The following is a 12,336-nucleotide window of genomic DNA, read 5'->3' as shown; positions in this document are numbered from 1 at the left end:
ACGCCTGTACACATTCAGCCCCCTCACACCTGTAGGCTCTCAGCCCCCCACACCTGAATGCTCTCAGCCCACCCTCTCATCTGTACGCACTCAGCTCCTCTCACACCTGTACACTGTCAGCCCCCTCACACCTCTACGCACTCAGCCCCCTCACATCTCTACGCACTCAGCCCCCTCACACCTGTACGCTCTCAGCCCCCCTCACACCTGTATGGTCTCAGCCCTTCCTCACACCTGTACGCTCTCAGAACCCCCTCACCTGTGCACACTCAGCCCCCCACACCTATATGCTCTCATCCCCCCTCACACCTATACGCTCTCAGCCCCCTCACACCTGTACGCACTCAGCCCCCCTCACACCTGTACGCACTCAGCCCCCTCACACCTGTACGCACTCAGAACCCCTCAAACCTGTACGCACTCAGAACCCCTCACACCTGTACACTCTCAGCCCCCTCACACCTGTACACTCTCAGCCCCCCTCACACCTGTACGCTCGCAGCTCCCTCACACCTGTATGCACTCAGTCCCCTCACATCTGTACTCTCAGCCCTCCCTCATACCTGTATGCTCTCAGAACCCCCTCACACCTGTACGCTCTCAGCCCCCCTCATACCTGTACACTCTCAGCCCCCTCACACCTGTACACTCTCAGAACCCCTCACACCTGTACACTCTCAGAACCCCTCACACCTGTACACTCTCAGCCCCCTCACACCTGTACGCTCGCAGCTCCCTCACACCTGTACACTCTCAGAACCCCTCACACCTGTACGCTCTCAGCCCCCTACACATGTACACTCTCAGCCCCCTCACACCTGTACGCTTTCAGCTCCCTCACACCCATACGCTCTCAGCCCCCCACACATGTACACTCTCAGCCCCCTCACACCTGTATGCTGTCAGCCCCCCCACACCTGTACGCTCTCAGCCCCCCTCATACCTGTACACTCTCAGCCCCCTCACACCTGTACACTCTCAGAACCCCTCACACCTGTACACTCTCAGAACCCCTCACACCTGTACACTCTCAGAACCCCTCACACCTGTACACTCTCAGCCCCCTCACACCTGTACGCTCGCAGCTCCCTCACACATGTACACTCTCAGCCCCCCCACACCTGTACACTTTCAGCTCCCTCACACCCATACGCTCTCAGCCCCCCACACATGTACACTCTTAGCCCCCCTCACACCTGTACGCTGTCAGCCCCCCCACACATGTACACTCTCAGCCCCCTCACACCTGTACACTCTCAGAACCCCCACACCTGTACGCTCTCAGAACCCCCACACCTGTACGCTCTCAGAACCCCCTCACCTGTATGCTCTCAGCCCCCTCACACCTGTATGTTCTCAGCCCCCTCACACCTGTACGTTCTCAGCCCCCTCACACCTGTACACTCTCAGCCCCCTCACACCTGTACGTTCTCAGCCCCCCCACACCTGTACACTCTCAGCCCCCTCACACCTGTACACTCTCAGCCCCCTCACACCTGTACGCTCGCAGCTCCCTCACACATGTACACTCTCAGCCCCCCCACACCTGTACACTTTCAGCTCCCTCACACCCATACGCTCTCAGCCCCCCACACATGTACACTCTTAGCCCCCCTCACACCTGTACGCTGTCAGCCCCCCCACACATGTACACTCTCAGCCCCCTCACACCTGTACACTCTCAGAACCCCCACACCTGTACGCTCTCAGAACCCCCACACCTGTACGCTCTCAGAACCCCCACACCTGTACGCTCTCAGCCCCCTCACACCTGTATGTTCTCAGCCCCCTCACACCTGTACGTTCTCAGCCCCCTCACACCTGTACACTCTCAGCCCCCTCACACCTGTACGTTCTCAGCCCCCCCACACCTGTACACTCTCAGCCCCCCCACACCTGTACGCTCTCAGCCCCCTCACACATGTATGTTCTCAGCCCCCTCACACCTGTACACTCTCAGCCCCCTCACACCTGTACACTCTCAGCCCCCTCACACCTGTACGTTCTCAGCCCCCTCACACCTGTATGCTCTCAGCCCCCCACACCTGTACACTCTCAGCCCCCCCACACCTGTAAGTTCTCAGCCCCCTCACACCTGTACACTCTCAGCCCCCTCACACCTGTACGTTCTCAGCTCCCCACACCTGTACGTTCTCAGCCCCCTCACACCTGTACACTCTCAGCCCCCCCACACCTGTACACTCTCAGCCCCCTCACACCTGTAAGTTCTCAACCCCCTCACACCTGTACACTCTCAGCCCCCTCACACCTGTACACTCTCAGCCCCCTCACACCTGTACACTCTCAGCCCCCTCACACCTGTACGCTCTCAGCCCCCCTCACACCTGTACACTCTCAGCCCCCTCACACCTGTACGCTCTCAGCCCCCCCGCACCTGTACACTCTCAGCCCCCTCACACCTGTACACACACACCCATGTACACAGACACAGCGGGGGAAGAAGAAGATGGAGGAAGAAGAAGAACACTGAAGGAAGACCAGAAGAAAGAAGAAGATGAAAGAAGAAGCGGAAAGAAGAAGAAATTAATAAAGGACTTGTCAAAAACCGTCTCTTATCTTTTTTTTTTTTGACACTTTTTTTCTGAAATGGTAGGGGTACATTTGTACCCCATTACCAATTCACATGGGGGGTGGGATCTGGGGGTCCCCTTGTTAAAGGGGGCTTCCAGATTCCGATAAGCCCCCTGCTGGCAGACCCCCACAACCACAGGGCAAAGGTCGTGGGGATGAGGCCCTTCTCGCCATCAACATGGGGACAAGGTGCTTTGGGGGGGGGGCGCTACCGCAAAGCACCCTCCCAATGTTGAGAGCATGTGGCCTGGAACGTTTTAGGTGGGGTGGAGCTCTCTTTCCCCCCCCTTTTCCTGCGGCCTGATAGGTTGCGTTCTCGGATAAGGGTCTGGTATGTATTTTTGGGGGGACCCCACATAATTTTTTTTTTACATTTTGGCATGGGGTTCCCCTTAAAATCTATAACAGAGCTGAAGGGCCTGGTATGGAATTTGGAGGGACCCTCACACATTATTTATTTATTTATTTTCATTTTGGTTCGGCGTTCCCCTGCTGTTTTTTTTTTTAGGAACTTTTAGAAATATAATTTTGCCCTCAGACTGTATATATTGTAAGGGATCTTCCCGGGGTAGGGTGTGTTTGGACACAGTTCACAGCAGACTTGGAATATATGAAGCAGATCTTGGCGTTTATTCGTGGTACAAACAGTCCAGCAAACAAAACATACAGCAACACCGTGCTTTCTAAGTACAACAAAATAAACAAAAGACCTAGCCCGGCTGGGCGCTACTAACAGGTTCTTCTCACCTATCTGACATTTATAAAGACAGCGTCTTTTCGTCTGGATATCGCAGGGTGGGTTTTAGCTCCAGCAGTGGCTGTGCTTGCAGCTTCCTTCAACATACAGGCTGTTCATTCCCTGGCTGGGAGCAATCACCTGCAGGCCTTGCAGAGCCTTTACCTTCCCAGGCTAATTAGGATCAAAGCTCACCTGATCCCAAACCCAGAACTGGATCGGGGGATGTGGAATGACAGGTCCCTCTACCAAACCTACCTGCCATTCCATATAAACCCAGGCCCGGCAAAATTACTTAACCACTCAACAGCATATCGCTGCTGAGAAACTGATCCATCCTGGATTTACCATCTCACACTCTGTCGCAACCTAGGTGAGATGTACACCCCCTCGATCACTTCTCCAGTGACATGTCTACAATATATATATATATATATATATATATATATCTGTTTTTGTCTTAATTTCATCTGTTGCCAGTGGATGGATATAGACACTGATTTAGTGTATGTTATCTTTGAAAATATGTACCTTTTTTTTTACATTTTAGATTGCTACATGTAGAACAATTTAGATATTGGATTATCCCTAAGAGCCGGTTCACATAGGGGCGATTCGTCAGGCGTCTTAGCCGTCTGACAAATCGCGTCCCGTTCTGTGCAATGAAACCGTTCTAATCAGAGCGACTCAAGTCCTAGTCCCTCGAAAAAGTCTGGTCGTGTGTACGCGGCATAACTTGTTGACTACCTATTACACACTTTTGAAGGCCCTGGAGCACCAGGACAGTGACACATGGCACTGATGGCAGATGGCACTGATACGTGGCACTGATGGCACGTGGCACTGATGTGACACTGATGACAGATGGCACTAATATGTGGCACTGATGACAGATGGCACTAATATGTGGCACTGATGACACTGACAGGTGGCACTGATATGTGGCACTGATGACACTGACAGATGGCACTGATACGTGGCATTGATGACACGTGACACTGATGTAACACTAATGACAGATGGCACTAATACGTGGCACTGATGACAGATGGCAATAATACGTGGTACTGATGACAGATGGCACTAATACGTGGCACTGATGACACTGACAGGTGGCATTGATATGTGGCACTGATGACACGTGACACTGGCACTGATGACATGTGGCACTGGGGACAAGTGGCACTGGGGACAGGTGGCACGTGGCACTGGGGACAGGTGGTACTGGGGACAGGTGGCACGTGGCACTGGGGACAGGTGGCACGTGGCACTGGGGACAGATGACACTGATAGGTGGCACTAGGGGCAGGTGGGCATGTGTGTGTTTCACTGTGTGTGAACTTACTTTTCACTGACGCTGCAGATGCAGCCATTCGTCTCTCCCTCCTCACACGCTGTCTCTGTGTGAGGAGGGAGATGAGAGATGATCTCATATGTTTACATATGAGATAATCTCTCATTGGACACGCCGATCGAGTGCTAAAGGGCCGCTGTGATTGGCCATTTAGCACGATCTGTGATTGGCTGTGTCCAAGTTACACGGCCAACACAGAACTTCCCCCGATACGCGCAGAGGGAAAGTAAACAGGAGGACGCCCTCCCGGCAGTTAGCTTCGGCACTGCAGCCATCTTTTGGCTATAGAGCAGGCGCGAAGTGGTTAACCACTTGCCGCCCTCCATATAATAAAAAAACACAGCGACATAGTGGTTTCAAAATCGTGACCGGCCGTCATATGACGTGATCAGGATTTTGAGCAACTGCGCACCCCCGGGGGTATGCATCAGTCTGACACCCTGCAATTACGATCTCGGTAAAGAGTCTCCGATGGAGACTCTTTACCACGTGATCAGCCGTGTCCAATCACGGCTGATCACAGTGTAAATAGGTGATCGGCTTTTCATCACTCGCGTCTGTCAGACACGAGTAGAGGAGAGCCGATCGGCTGCTCCTCTGACAGGGGGTCTGTGCTGATCGATTATCAGTGCAGCCCCCCCCCAGGATGCCCACACTTGACCACCAGGTATGCCACCAGACCACCAGGGATGCCCAGCACAAGGTATGCCACCCTAGACCACCAGGGATTCCAGTCAGTGCCCACAATGGATGCCAATCAGTGCCCACAATGGATGCCAATCAGTGCCCACAATGGGCATCACTGATTGGCATGCATTATTGTTTGGCATCCATTAGTACAGTATAATAAAATACAATGCCACCTATCAGTGCCCATCCGTGCTGCATATCAGTGCCCATCCGTGCCCATCTGTGCTGCCTATCCATGCCCATCTGTGCCGCCTATCCATGCCCATCTGTGCCGCCTATCCATGCCCATCTGTATCACCTATCCATACCAATCCATGCCAGCTATCAGTGCCAATTTGTGCTACCTATCAGTGTCCATCCGTGTCGCCCATCAGTGCCGCCTATCAGTGCCTATCAGTGCCGCCTATCAGTGCCGCCTATAAGTGCCACATATCAGTGTCCATCAATGCCACCTCATCAGTGCCATTTCATTGGTGCCACCTCATCGGTGCCCATCAGTGTCGCCTTATCAGTGCCCATCAATGTAGCCCCATCAGTGCCCATCAGTGAAGGAGAAAAACTTATTTACAAAGTTTTGAAACTGAAACAAAAAAAAACATTTTTTTTCCAAAATTTTTGGTATTTTTTTAATTTGTTTAGCAAAAAATAAAAACCGTAGAGGTGACCAAATACCACCAAAAGAAAGCTCTATTTGTGGGAAAAAAATGATAAAAATGTCATTTGTGTACAGTGTAGCACGACCGCGCAATTGTCATTCAAAGTGCGACAGCGCTGAAAGCTGAAAATTGGTCTGGGCAGGAAGGTGTTTAAAGAGGAAGTAAACCCTGATGAGTTTACTTCCTCTTTTTTTCCCTGCAAAGGTAAAGCATAATGGACTACTATGCATCGCATCGCAACACATCGCATCGCATAGTAGCCCATTATGTGTCACTTACCTGACACAGGAGCCAGCGAAGTCGCGCTGTCCCCTGTAGTCCGCCGCATCCATCTTGCTGGTGGCGTCTCGCAGCTCCGCCGCTGTCATTCGGCGAAGCCACGATGACGTCACTCCCGCGCATGCGCAGACATCGGTGCCCGTTTTCGGGCAAATATCTCCTAAACCATATAGGTTTAGGAGATATTGCTTGGACCTACAGGTAAGCCTTAATCTAGGCTTACCTGTAGGTCAAAGTGGTTTGTAAGGGTTTACAACCACTTTAAGTGCCCTGTATTGAAATGGTTAAGTAAAATAATTACTGTATATATATATATATATATATATATATATATATATATATTTATTTATTTATTTATTTATTTAAATACTTTTTTCTTGTAAGGGGATAGTGGTGCTTTTGTTTGAAAGTTGTACAATGTAAGAGATGGGCTAAACATCCACCTGTTCGGTTCGAAGCAGAACTCCTGAACATTGGAAAAGTTCTAACCCAAACGGCGAACCCTATTGATGTCTTTGGGAGCCGAAAAATCTAAATTGTCACCCGTCACACCGAAGAAAAAAATAAATAAATAAAAAAACGCTCCCATCGTCCATGAAGGCTGCCCACCTACTACAGGCTAAGCTGTTTGATGGTTCTTATATAGGTAAGGGGTAGGGCCACCTGACTACTTCACCTGGTGGCACGCCCCCTTTGGAGAAGGGTCTGGTAAGGACTGGATGGGGACCCCACGCTGTTTTTTTTTTTTCTTTCTTTTTTTTTTTTTTTTTCAAAAGCCGAAGTGCTGGCCATTGCAACCACGAGTCATTTTAAATGTGATTTGACTTGTTTTTCTCAAGTCATCTTCCAGGACGGCACACCTGAGAGATGAGAGGCTCCTCCCTACAGGAAACACAATCAATCGACAGCTGTTTTAAGTCCCCACCCTTCCCCTTGATCCTCAGTTTTTGATTGTGTTTCTCCCTACACAGCGAAACTGTTTGTTTTTTTTCCAAATGACCCGAAGCCTGGGGCTGGTGGTCTCCCCCTGGGAGCCGGACCACAAGCCTGGGAAGCCTCTGGGTCTGGTAGGATATTCTTGTCCTTCCTGGGGGTTCCCCTATCTTTTCCTCAGGGCGGGCAGCAGAAATTGGAAGAGCCCCCCTGAGAGCTGAAGGACCCTGGGTACAGTGGTGTACCCAGAACTTCAGGGGCCATTATCCTGTCTCCCCCTCCTTACCTGTACAGGTGGCTGTTCAGACGGGGGTGCTGGCCATCGGTTCTTTCCAGGGGGCTTGTCCCCGACTCCTGGGTCCCCAGTAGCTCGCGTGGGCTGCCGGAGAGGGCGTGGCAACAAGCACCCGCGTCATTTTCAAACTTTGGGAAAATGGCAGCGGCGTTCTTACCCAGGAGGGAAGGCTGAGAGTCAGTAGGAGCAGGCGCCCACATCCTCCTTTCTCTAGAGCGAGGAGGCACCAGTTTACTACGGTGGATGTCTGCCTTAACCACCTCAGATATGAAGATGGGAATGAGGAATGGAAGGCATTGCCCCCCCCCCCCCCCATGTATATAGACTGACTGGTACAGTGCAGGACACAGCCTAACCTGGCACCTCCCTATGGGGACAGCAGTTGGGGGGGGGGAGCACTTTGGCGGCTATCCTCCTTGCGTGTGGACCATAAGGATGGAAAAGCAAGCCCGCTGGTTGTGGCAAAAAGAGGAAGACGACAACGGTGAGTACTTTACTTTCCTTTTGCCGTGGGAATTTAGCTGCAAAATCCCCAATTCCAGCCAGAGGGTTCCTGGGCATTTGAGATCTCACCTGGGGTCTGGATTCAAATAGCCCTTAAGCTTCTGCTAAAAACACCAGCTGCAGCCCCTCTTACATCAGAGAAGCTGTATGGTGGACAGGTGGTGCAGAGGAACGAGTGTGCCTAAACCACCTCAGATGAGAAAGAGGTAGGTAGGCCATTGCTCCCCCTTCCCCGTGTATATACTGACTGGTGCAGTGCAGAACCTGGGGTCGGGATACAAATAGCGCAGACGCCACTGCTAAAACCACCAGCCACAGCTCCCTCTTACAGCAGAGACACTGTGGTTATTGCAGCAGTAGGTTGCCAGCCTCTCCCTACATGCCCAGTTGTGGTACATTAGTAGGGATGAATATAGCGTACAGAGGGGACCTGGTAGATACAAAGTTACTTACAGGCCAGGTATACCACTGAACAGGTTATTAATTGGGCAGTGGTTGGTGGATTCAGAAGCTCCCCTGGTCAGCAGGTGCACTAGGTTACCGGCCCTATTAGCCCAGCTGCTAGGAATCTGAAGTTGCTTCACAATGTTTAAAAGCTGACCTAACATTCAAGGATGGGCAGAGACCAAGCTACTGTGTGGCACAGTAGGGGTTCCCTTGTCACAGATCCTCCTTTTGGGGGTTGCCTGCTATAGTTAACTTTCATAAGCTCCAACCTCCCACTCCACCTTTACACTGTGTTTATATTATAGTGTAGGAGGTAAGAAGAAACTTTTTTTATTGGTTTGGGCTACAATCCACTCAGTGGCAGATCTAAAGGCGATTCACCATAGATCGCTCCCTACATCCTTTTAATTGAGGATTTTCTGTGCAAACCTATGCAAGAGCTACATAATTAATTGTTTGAAGCCTGCAAATAGCTATTTACCTCCCAGGCTAAACTGGTAACCACCTCTTCTAGAGAGGTCTTAAATTGGTCTCTAGGGCTGGGCTCATTGAGACTTTAGTTGCTAATCAGCACCACCTGGATATGTGCTGGCTAGCGTTTGCTCAGTCTATGGAGGTAAGGTAGGACAACAACTACTACTAATAGTAGGGTGTCCAACCATTTTAGGATCTGTTCCTTCTCTGGTGGTGAAGGCTTAGTATCTACAGCCCAGGCTATGCCTATGAAATAAATTGCCTGTTGGTTATTTCATAAAGGGATAGACCATGACTCCTCATTGGCTGCACACCAGTAGACCTCAGTAGTGAAGGTTTGTCCTTGCTGGGATGTTTTTGTGGCACAGCAGAAATACACATTGAGATTTGTGACATCTCTGCTTATAAGGGCTATATTGCTGTACATCAGAAATGCACTGCACTGAAGCTTGTTTGCTGTCCTTTATATACTAAAGGTACTGCTTTGTTTGGCTACAGATCAGAAGAATACAACAGTGAAGGTGGTCTGTACTTTCTGGTTTTGTGTTGCACAGCAGAAATGCACATCATTGTGTCTGGTGACATCTCTGCTCATAATGGTTATATTGCTGCACATCAGACATACACAAGATTGAGGTCTGTCTGTGGGGCTTTGTGTCCTGTTTTACTGCCTTGTTGGTTACTTATCAGAAAGGCAGCAGTGAAGTCTGATGGTCCTGATTTGCGTGGCGCTGTGCTGATTCAGACAGTGCTATTAACAGCAATGGCTGCCGAGTTTAAACATGCGATTTGACATGTTGAGTCGCATGACAAATCATTTCAATATGGATGTGCTATCTCTATTCATAGTGTTTTATTGTTGCACATCAATTTATACAGCATTAAGGTCTGTGAGGTTTTGTGTCCTGTATTACTGCCTTATCAGAAAGGCAGCAGTGAAAATTGATGGTTCGAATTTGTTGGGCTACTTAGTAGAAATACAAATTGAACCCCTGCCAGGTGTAGTACATATACTGCCTTTGGTAATCCATGTAGCACCACAAAGTGGTGTTGTGCTGATTTTAGCCATGCGATTTGACATGTTGAGTCGCAAGGCCAAATCACTTCAATATGGATGTGCTATCTCTATTCAGAATTGTTATATTGTTGCACATCAGACATATACAAGATTGAAGGTTGTCTGTCCTTTTATGTCTTGCATATACTGCCTTATTGGCTGCATATCAGAAAGGACACAGCAGTGAAGGTTGCTTGTCTTTTTCTGATTTTGTTTTTGCTGCTCAGCTGAGAGACACATTGAGGATGGTGGCCTCTCTGCTCAGTATTGGTATATTACTACACATCAGACATACACAAAGATTGAATGTTTGTGTCCTGTATGTCCTATATTTACTGCCTTATCGTTTGTATATCAGGCTAAGCAGTGTTTCTCATGGATCTACCTTTCTGCATCTTAGGGATACACAGCAGGGGTTTGTTGGCTGCAATCCTCCAGGGAGTCACAGCATTGGGGACCCCTTACTGGTTCGACCTGAAAATTGCTATTTGTTTTTTTTTTTTTTCCCTGCGACCTGTGTAATCTTGAGGTCTGTGGATCCAGGAATCAGGGACTGCTGGTGTCGCACAGACACAAATGGTACCCATTGGAAGCCATAGTATATGACTTCTCATGCGTCTTGCAGTCCCAAGTCGCAGGTTGGGTCGCACGGGTGTGGGAACCCTAAACTTATTTATCTTTTTAGTGGTTCTAAGTAGCACCTACAGGCATAATAGGCCATGGTTGTTAGATGTGTGAGATAGGCAACATTGCTAACCTACAAGTTTAACATGTTTTCTGATTCCATTTTTAAGAGCCCATTTCACCTAGATACTGCATCTGAAGCGGAAAAGGCAGGAACATCTGTGGAGCAGACCTGCAAATCAGCCGCATGATCCAGCTAACATGCCTTCATCAAGCATATGAGCGTATGGAGTGGAGGTAAAGCTCACTGCAGAGCCAAGGTTCGCCAAGAGGGTTTTGCAGTGGCCCCACCCTAAGGTAGGCCTGAGGTACTTGTTTATCCTCTCAGGTGTGCCGTCCTGGAAGATGACTTGAGAAAAGTACCAGTTACTTACCGGTAACTGTCTTTCTGGGAAATCTTCCAGGACGGCAGGCCTACTTCCCGCCCGTTGGAGGAGGGAAAATTCTAGAACACTAGAAGGTGAGTACCTATGAGGAATGATTTCCCTTGTGAACCTGGTTCAGGAGTTACTTCTCTACAAACTGAGGATCAAGGGGAAGGGTGGGGACTTAAAACAGCTGTCGATTGATTGTGTTTCCTGTAGGGAGGAGCCTCTCATCTCTCAGGTGTGCCGTCCTGGAAGATTTCCCAGAAAGACAGTTACCGGTAAGTAACTGGTACTTTTTGCTCTGTTTTTAGAAATGTCATTTTTGCTGCAGCAGGTTCTATACATGCTACAGATGTGCCACTTTACAGGCAGACTAAGGAGACAACCCAGGCACTATATTTAAAGCGGAGTTCCGCCAATGTTTTTATTTTTTTTTAAAGTCAGCAGTTACAAATACTGCAGCTGCTGACTTTTAAAAGAAGGACGCTTACCTGTCCAGGTCGCCCACGATGTCCTAACCTGAAGCCGATCTGTCCTTCGGCTCTCGGATGCTGCCGCCACCATCTTCTGTAAGGGAATCAGGAAGTGAAGCCGCAAGGTTCCCTACTGCGCACGTGCAACTCGCGCTGTGTGATACCACTGGTCCCTGCTGTCTTCTGGGACCTGTGTGTCTCCCAGAAGACAGCAGGGGGGGTAGGGGACAGAGAAGGCGCCGGAAGTGGCATAGATACCCGCGGGTGGCTCAAGTATAGTCTGTATTAGACATGTGTATGCTCCCCCCTCCCCCCTGCATGGTGCCAAAATGTGACACCGGAGGGGGGGAGGAACCGAAAAAGCGGAAGTTCCATTTTTGGGTGGAACTCTGCTTTAAAGGCATTTTTTTTTGCACTTTGAGTATTAACAAAATAATTTCTGCTAAAAAACAATAATTTTTAACATTGTTTTTGCATGACATCTGTAGAACTTAAGCCCAGTAATCCGGTCACCTCTTTCCCGTTACCACGCCCCTCCAAACCCCCTTCACAAATGACTAGATTAGGTTCGGAGTAAATGGCCAGCTGGCCTTTTTATTAACAAAGTATACATTTAAATAAATAACAGCTTTAAAATAACTATAAACTTCAAAATACTTATAATGGGTCACGGGTGGGGGAAACAACAAAACACTGGTCACTGCCAACAACTTCCATTGAACTTTAAACTTTAGGCCTCCAGTCAGAATCCCCTGACTCGGAGGCGGTACCAAACCTTTTTCGCAGTGACCTAC

Source organism: Lithobates pipiens, unplaced genomic scaffold (assembly GCF_037356315.1).
Source record: "Lithobates pipiens isolate NorthernLeopardFrog02 unplaced genomic scaffold, aLitPip1_a1.2 Scaffold_13, whole genome shotgun sequence".
Classification (NCBI taxonomy): Eukaryota; Metazoa; Chordata; class Amphibia; order Anura; family Ranidae; genus Lithobates; species Lithobates pipiens.
This window is presented reverse-complemented; position numbering follows the sequence as displayed.